The sequence below is a fragment of the Marmota marmota genome, unplaced genomic scaffold (assembly GCF_001458135.2).
Source record: "Marmota marmota marmota unplaced genomic scaffold, marMar, whole genome shotgun sequence".
Lineage (NCBI taxonomy): Eukaryota > Metazoa > Chordata > Mammalia > Rodentia > Sciuridae > Marmota > Marmota marmota.
In genome coordinates this window covers 8,167,224-8,173,277 of record NW_026000076.1, presented here as the reverse complement: position 1 = coordinate 8,173,277, position 6,054 = coordinate 8,167,224, and the positions used below count along the sequence as shown (strand labels likewise).

The 6,054-nt window shown below is 40.6% G+C and overlaps 1 pseudogene; it reads right to left on the bottom strand.

Annotated features, from left to right (window-relative positions):
• Positions 1–1,360: 1,360 nt before the first annotated feature.
• Positions 1,361–1,766, bottom strand: LOC125620136 (annotated as a pseudogene).
• Positions 1,767–6,054: the final 4,288 nt, after the last annotated feature.

Genomic DNA, 6,054 nt, shown 5'->3' with positions numbered 1-6,054 from the left:
TAGGATGGAGAGAGGGTGGGGAGAAATTATGGGAAAAAGCTCATGAGATTATGGAGGCCAAGAAGTTTCATGATCTGCAATCTGAAAGCTGGAGCCCAAGAAAGCCAGTGGTGTCAGTCAGTCATTGATTCTGAGGCCGGAGATCCAAGTCCAAAGGCCTAAGAACCAGGGAAGCTGATGGCTTAAGTCCTGGTCTGAGTCCTAAAACCCAAAAACCAGAAGTGCCAGTGTCTAAGGGCAAGAGAAAATGGATATTTTAGCTCAGAGGAATCAAATTTTTCCTTCCTCTGCTTTTTGTTTGTTTGTTTGTTTCATTCAGGCTCTCAATAGATGCATAAGGACCACCTGTGTTGTTAAGGGTGATCTTGTTTACTCAGTCTACTAATTCAAATACTTGGCTCTTCCAGAGACATTTCCACAGACACACCTAGAAATGTTTTGCCAGCTATCTGAGCAACTTCCAGTCAAGCTGACACATAAAATTGACCATTTTATCTACTAAGTAGAATATGCAAAGTCTGGGATTTCTCCAGATCTCAGAAGGCAAAAAAACAAAATAAAAAATCCCTAACAATCTAGATGCTTTATAAAATAATCTAAACTTTCAATAAAACTAAAGTGAGAAGATGAATTTCCACCAAAAAGACCCCAAGAACAACTGTGCCATTCAAAGCAGCTGAAAGAATTTACATACAAAATACTGTAGGAGAAACTATTTGGAAGCCATCATGCTTACTCTTCTAAATAAATGACAGAAATGATTAGTCCCTGTTCTGTGTGATGTTACCTCAAGACTGAGGGCTGTGGGTATGCAGCTCAGTGGAGTGCTTGCCTACATATACAAGGCCCTGGGTTCCATCCCCAGCTCTGCAAAAACAAAACTGAACTTGCGCTCTGGGGAACTCTTGTCCCAATTTTAAAGTCACCAACAAACATACTGTGGATCCTCTTCATGTTTTCAATTATATGACTGATTTCTTCCCTCAAACTGAGAACTGCATTAAGACATTTATCTACATTCTCTTGTTTCATTTAATCTTCAGATTCTTAAGTAATTCTTATCAGTTACATTTTATACCTTTTATAGATGAGAAAACTGAGACCGAGGTTTTCTGAGTTCAACACTCAAGCTCTTTCTTCATAGCATTTTCCAAATTTGGGGTTAAGTCATTAAATTTTTTTTTTACTAAGAAAAGGGATGATCCTAATTAAACCAACATTTAAAATATTTGCATGTAAAATATTTGTGATAAAGATCCTTGAATACAATAACGAAACAGTTAAGAGATTTGCTCATTGGACTATGCTTGTTCACTTTCAATAGCTAATGCCTGTTCAAAGTGATAATGGAATTTTTTTTCTACTTCTTCATAAACTGAGCACAGGTGACATTGTTCATGATGCAGTCCACCACTAATTTTCCATCTTTCAATTTTCTTATTATTGTGCTTTCCTCTCCATTCTACCCCTGATGTGCTTGCTATCTGTAAGAGTTACAGAGTTTTTTTGTCATCAACTGTAGTTTCTTCAAACTTCTCTCCCAGGGTACAAGAAAACTGACTTTTTTCCAAAGTGCTCTCAGTTTTTATGATGAGGCAGTTTTTAAAAAGTGGTAGTTAACACAACTTGGTTTGGCCACTTCTCCCTTCCACTCCCTCTTTTTTTTTTTTTCAGAGTTAGTTTTACCCCATTTCCTTCATGTATCCATCAAAACTTTTGCTCTCCACCAAGTGCCAATTACCTCTGAGCTGCTGAATGGTGGCCATGGTGGGTGTGGACTGGTGGGCACAGCTAGCAGAGCAGGGGAGTGAGCAGGGGAGTGTATGGAAACATACTGTGATTAGATTTTCTTGTTTTACATCTACACCAGATTATAAATTTCTTGTGGGCAGGCACCTTGTATATTTTGTACACCCATTTGCATTTGCAGGAGCCCAGACTAATACTTGCTACATATTTGTTGTTTGTTGTTCAATTTTTTTTGTCAAAAAAAGTGAATGAGTGCATGCTTTGATATAATAGAACAATCAAATGAGGATTCAGTTTTCGAAATAAAACAATATGCAAGTTAAACTAAGCATCCTGAAAGCTTTAGTTTTCTCTGTAGCCCACTTGGTACTTCAATACTAGATAATTGCTCATGGATAGGTCGACAGTCCATTAAATAATGGGTGCATAATGCTGAAAGACCCAATTTTTCTCAAGTACTAGCTGGCTTCTGCAGAGCATCCTCTGTTGAGCCACAAGGCCCTCCTTTGTATTAGAAGTGAGAGCTAAGTTCTAAAGTCAACTTAGATGGAACAAATATGTTCTTTTGACTCAATGATATAACATTTTATCAGCCACATAAAAAATGAAATATATGTGTTCATTTGCTATTTGAGGAGCTTTTTCAACGTGTAAGCAGGAGCTATGTCAGCTGCTAACTGGTGATCCTTTTTTGACACCCTTTCCCAAGAGAATTGCATAGATAAACATACTCTATTTGAACAAGACCAGTGACAGCAAAATTGCTTGCTTGTCTCTAAAGAGACTCTAATAATGTGCACCAAGGGAGAGGCCCATGGTCTGACAGAATTTTTTTTCCCCAGTGTAAACCATAAAATCCATTTCAATAGCCAGAATAAAGCAGTTTAAAGTGCATCCCTAGTTAATTACATTCAAAGAGTAATAATAAAATCAACTATTAAATTTTAGAACTTCCTCTTTAAAGTATTAAATATTTGGCAACTGCATCGAAGTTAAATTTCTCTCAAACAAAACCTTGCTGTGCTCAGGCCAGCTGATAAGAAGAATGTATGCATACAATTTCACTGTATTTTTCCTGTGAAGAAATATTTCAAATAAACCCTTTGTTTTTGCCAAATGTCTGCAGCCTATTAAATAACCAAGAGAGTAATAGGCATATTCACTTAAGAGGACATAGCTGAGTCGGGAATCCTCTATCATAATTGGCAACACACGACCAAAGAAATGTAAAATCCAAACCAAAAGGTGGTTTGAACTCTAATCCCATGTTTGGGGCCTTGACTCAGTGCCTCAGCAACTTTCAAGATTGAGGTATTATCTGGCCTTTAAAACTTGACCCTTGATAATGTCACTCCATGCCAATGGGAAAGGCACTGGCTGCTCACTGAAGCACAGGCTGTACTAGTAGTTCAGGATGAAAAAACAGGGTTTTGCAGAAATCAGCCAGGAGGCAGCGACACAAGGCTCCTGGCACAAGGCTTGATTAGGTAGCTGAAAATCTTCTCTCTTTGGTAACTTCATTCCCAGAAACAAGGCTGAAAGCAGTGGCTGCCAACATTTATTTACCCAGTGGAATTTGTTTTGCCCCAATTTTCCATTTGAAAAGCTGACTGTCTCCATGAATAGAGAGCAAGGACTCCTTCCTAAAGAGGCATTAGAACATGAAGGTCTCAGTGAAGCCAGCCTACTGGCTTCTCAGGATCCCAAAGGAGAAAGGGAAACTTGCTGCTATCTTCAAAGATACAGCTTGAATTCTGGGGAGACTTCACTGGGCAGCTTTAGGAAATAATTATGTCTATAAAGTCAATGGACTGTGGACCAGATAATAAGCTGAACTTACACCACAAGAAAGCCCACTTGGAAATATCTCTGGCAAATAGCAAACAGAAGCCTCTCAAATAAAGGTACACAAAAATGATGACATGGTAGGATCTTCACAGCAACTGTGTGTCTTTGCAGTGCCTCTTCAGAGCCAGAATCAAATGAAATATCAGAGAGAATATCTTGTAAGAGAAACAAACTGTAGAGGGGAATGCACAGGTACCCTCTGCATCCTCCTGGGCACTGGACATGGGATATAGGATGTTTCTAGAGGCAGACAGTAGAAGTGGATGGCTCTTTAACATTTCACTTTGAACTACATGTTTAAGCCATTTTAAAAAGACTCATAGTTATCATTATGCTCTTACTTTACAAAAAAAAGTAACCGAGATAAAGCTATATCCAGGACTATTCTTGAAAAAAGAGAGAAGGGAACTTGCCTTAAGCAGTCTCAGACTAAATTCCCAATTAACTATTTGTTAAGAGCCTAATAGATGCCTGGTATGAAGGTATAATGAAGAAAAAGATATATGTGGTCCTACTTTTCAGAAACGTGACCATCTAGTCATGTCCACAAATGAATGCTCTTCATTTGTGCCAGGTACTGTTTTTAAAAAGCTAGATAAAGGAAAGGTACAGGAAGAGATTGGCACCTTGATTTAGAAGCTTGTGGTAGGCTATACTGAGGAGAAGTCATGTAGACTGATCTTGAAAGGACACACAAATGTTTACCAAGTGGATATAGGATTGCACAGGGAGTGTTCCAGGAAGAAACAACTTAGGCAAGGTGTAGTTTAAGACATCTCAGGTGTCAAGGACTTAAAACTAATTCAATATGCTTGGAGGAAGTCTAGGGAGGCAGGATGCCAATATGCACCTGCACCCATGGGGTTTTGTGGGAAGGCACAGGAGTTGGATCAAGGGCACTGATTTCCAAGCTGTTATGGTTTAGATATGAGGTGCCCCCCCCCAAAGGCTCTTGTGTGAGACAATGCAAGAATTTTCAAAGGAGAAATGATAGATTATGAGAGGTGTAACCAAATCTGTGGATTAATCCCACTGATATGGATTAACTTGGTGGTAAATGTAGGCAGGTAGGGTGTGACTGGAAGAAGTACGTCACTAGGAGTATGCTTTTAGTGTTTATATTTTGTCCGTGGAGAGCATATTTCTCCCTCTGCTTCCTGATTGCCATGTCCTAAACTGCTTCCCTCCATTGGATCCTTCTGCCATCATGTTCTGTCTCACCTGGGCCCAGAACTATGGAGTCCACCTGCTGTGGAATGAACCTCTGAAACCATGAGCCAAAATCAACTTTTGCTCCTCAAAGCTGTTCTCTTCGGATCTTTAAATCATGGCAACACAAAGATGTCTAAAACACAAGCTAAACTGTTTGGACTTAATCCTGTCAGTAACAAGAAGGCACAAAGGACTTTAAATAGATCAAACCTGGGCTTTAAGAGGATCATTAGGATTCCAGCCTGCTGGTGAATGGATTGCCTGGGTCAAAACTTGGAGACAGAGACAAACTAGGACTATCCCTTCATTCATCCATGCATTTTTGAGCACTGCTGAGGGTGACCTTGCATAGGCACCCTGAGAGAGTAGTTAAATGATTATCATGGTGATGAGCACTAAGGTGAGAGAGCAGTAGAAGGAGCCCTTAGAACTTCTTTCATGAGCAGTTGATTGTGAAGAGTGGAGTATGTTTGGGTGGTTTCTGGTCTTTTTCTAAATTCTGTTGACATCAAGAGGCAAATTCTTCCCTGTCCTCATCCTCAGGTAACTAATCTCTTATTCTCAAATAGATTACTCCTCTCAGAAGCATCTGTCTTGAATCAGTAACCAGATTGGAAGGAAGTCTTGATGGTAGATTCCCAGGAACTGAATGAGAATAAGAAGGTACTTTTTATCAGGAATTCCTCCATTTCAAATGGCATCTGCTTCACCTCTCAGGACAACCCTAGATTCCAGGCAAAGCCATGAATGTCTAGATTGATTTTGGTGCCCCTGCCTCCCTGGACCCAATCTCCCAGGTTCCAGACCTCCTCTCTTGCCCAGCATGCACACACACACACACACACACACACACACACACACATAGTAGTCATGTTGTGTCCTTGTCCCCCCAATTTTTTTTCTATCATAAAATTAAGTACTCAGAGAGGCTTGAGGAGAAGGAAGATGGCGGCGAGGGGAGTGCATTGCCCCCGTGTGCTGCTTCACTGTGTGGGAGTATGACAAGTCAGGACGGCTAAAAGATATCTTGTTAGGAATTTCCAGCAATAGTGGGGTGCTCCGGAACCTGGAGGAAGGATTTCCATCGCACGAGGATCGGCTACGGGGACTCAAACGCGAGAGGTTTGTCGCACGGAGGGTAACACTGCTTATTCAGCAAATCGCCCCGCGGCTAGAGTCTGCAGCGCGCGCTGGGAAACGAGGAGATAGCGACGCAGGGATACAGCGCTGCAGTTTCTGCCAGCC